The 2,920-nt window shown below is 39.7% G+C and overlaps 1 pseudogene; it reads left to right on the top strand.

Annotated features, from left to right (window-relative positions):
* The first annotated feature begins 1,496 nt into the window (after nt 1-1,496).
* Nucleotides 1,497-1,963, top strand: LOC102238893 (annotated as a pseudogene).
* The last annotated feature ends 957 nt before the right edge of the window (nt 1,964-2,920 follow it).

Raw genomic sequence — 2,920 nt, 5'->3', positions numbered from 1 at the left:
TGCACCCTCTCCGCTGTCCTGGTCGCCCCATGTAGCCTGCTGTTCAGTCATTTGGTCATCTCTCACTAATGCCCCTGCTGGCCTGGTTGCCCCACACAGCCTGCTTGTTCAGTTGTTTGGTTGTCCCTCACTAACCTCCCTGCTGGTCTGGTCGTAGCAGCCATCTTGTGAGGGCGTGAGGGTCAATTTGCATATCACCTCTTTATTATATAGGGTATTATAAAAGCCTAATATGCAAATTGCCCCTTCAGGCAGTGGTTGGACCGGGAGTTTGACTGGGCGACCAGGAGTTCCACCGCTCACTATGACGTGCGCTGACCACCAGCGGGTGGTGCGGAACATGGCAGGTGTCAGTGATGTGGTGATGGCTGCGGGTGGCAGTGGAGGTGCACTGAGGGAGAAAGAGAAAATAGCAATATTAAAATTCTTCCAATAATTATTTCCCTTTCAATGTGGACGAATCCGTGCACCAGGCCACTAGTACTGATATAACATTTTTAAAAGCTGGGGTTTACTAGTATATTTAATAGCTCCCTAAAGGGGAAGATGATCTTATCTCTAGTAATAGATCTTCCTATTTTAATATAAAATTTGATAATATATTCTAATGTTCTTATCCAAAGTCCAGAATGGGTTAATTAAGGAAAATTACTCACAGAGGATGGTTCCTCAATGTAACTCCATTTAGAGTTTTCACTATGCTACATACACAAAAAATAGGGATATTAGTAGGGCCAAAGATTCAAAATTAGGTGGGTAAAATATTTAAACCCACCTAATTATGAGAAATTAACTTCTTTGTCTAACACTGATTTATCCCAAGCAGCCTAGAATTACCTTGTGAATATGGCACAATTCTGCAAACATGTCCTTTTGGGTGGCACCTGCCTTATACCACTTTCCTTATTTCCTTCACCATCTTGGTGATGTCTCCAGTTTTTTTTATACTTAAAAAATGACATCTATGTTGCTGATGCTAGACAAATATATTGCGATGTACTAAAATATCAAACTTTTCTATCAGTGACCTCTACAATCCAGATTTAGAGCTCTTAATGCCTTTAAATTAATAATTATTTTCATCCATTTGCTGATATCAGTGCTGTAGACTTTTTAGTAGAAATAGTCATAAAAGAGCTCTTTCAATTTTATCTTGCTTTTCTATTACAGTCTCTATGTCCTTGACCTTATATACAAGTTTATGGGTATGTAATTATTCATTTAAATATTATTTAATTAAACATAGCATTAATTCATTAAATATTTATTGACTAGAAATAAAATATGATGAAAGTTATAAAAGTGAAACCACAGAATAATATCGTAATACATAGGTGGGAGGCTAAGCTCGTCTAGAGGTAGGTCATCAAGGCTTCCTTGGGAAGTGACACTTCAGAATTCGAGGCAATGAGATTTAGGAAGGTCAAAAGAGTAAAGTGAGAAAAGGGTGTTACAAAAAGAGGGAACAGTCCAGTGGCAGAGTCTGGATGAGATGCACAGAAATGGCACCTCGCTAGGGGAAGGAAAAGAAGGAAGAACAGGTCATCAGCCTCAGACCTAAGGTGGCTGAAGGAGAAAATGGATTTGGGTCTGCCACATCATTGCATCCTTCAATGACACTTTTGTCCATGTCACTGATCTTTCTGGCAAGGAAACCATCTGCTGTGTGACTGGTGGGATGAAGGTGAAGGCTGACCCAGATGAGTCCTCTCCATAGGCTGCCATATTGGCTGCCCAGGATGTGGCCCAGAGGTGCAAGGAGCTGGGCATCACTGCTCTTCACATCAAACTCCGGGCCACAGGAGGAAATAGGACCAAGACCCCTGGACCAGGGGCCCAGTTATCTCTAAGAGCCCTTGCCCGCTCGGTCGGATGGATTGAGGATGTCACTCCCATCCCCTCCAACAGCACCTGCAGGAAGGGGGGTCGCTGTGGTCCTCATCTGTGAACAGGACTCCTCAAATTATTGTTTTCTGTTAATAAATTTTGCCTTCGTGTCTGAAAAAAAAAGGGAACAGCTGTAAGTGAAAAAGCTCAGAGAGTGGGGAGAGCACATTTGAGAAACTGGAAGATACACAGGGTTACTCAAGGCTCTCCCTTCAGAAGGATGTAGAGAAAGGAGGCAGGGATGTTTTCAGGGCCCAGATTGTGAAAGACCCAATAAGCAGCCACATGGATGGAATGTGAGGACATTAGACATTAGGTCAGACAGAGTGCGATAAAAACTGTATGATATCATTTATATGGGCATCTAAACAACACTGAACTTGCTAAAACAAAGAGTAGAATGTTGTGACCAGGGGTTGAGGGTAGAGGAATTGGAGAGATGTCAATGGTACAAACTTGCAACTACAGATTAATAAATCTAGGAGGATATCTAATGCACAACACAGTGATTATAGTCAACAATACTGTATTACACTTTTCAAAGTTTCTAGGAAACTATATTTTAAAAGTTATCAGTACAAAAATGTCATATTATATGACATGTTATATGTGTTAGCTTATACTTCTGTGAAATCATATGGAAAGATATGTGTGCCAAACAAACACATCGTACACTTTAAATTTATACAACGTTTTATCAATTTTATCTCAATGAAGTATAAAATAAAAAAACCATAACAATCTATTAATAAAAGAATAATTGCTCTGGTTTTATTGTAAAGAAAAGACTATAGAGGAGAACATATAGAAGCAGAAAAGTAACCAGCAGTCGTTTCTGACTATTGTGCCATGGAATTGGATGCAAGAGATATTAAAGTGGTTGAACCAGTAAAGTCGGATAAATGGTGAAATGTTTTAAAATGATAATATATAAAAATAATGTATGCTTTTTTTAGATTTTTGGTTGGGGAACTAGGTTGAATGTTTGTTTTCATGTAATGTGCTGATTCTGGAGGGAGAAGCCACAGGTTTA

Source organism: Myotis brandtii, unplaced genomic scaffold, assembly GCF_000412655.1.
Source record: "Myotis brandtii unplaced genomic scaffold, ASM41265v1 scaffold28, whole genome shotgun sequence".
Classification (NCBI taxonomy): Eukaryota; Metazoa; Chordata; class Mammalia; order Chiroptera; family Vespertilionidae; genus Myotis; species Myotis brandtii.
The sequence above is the reverse complement of the archived record's forward strand: the minus strand, read 5'-3'. Positions and strand labels throughout refer to the sequence as shown.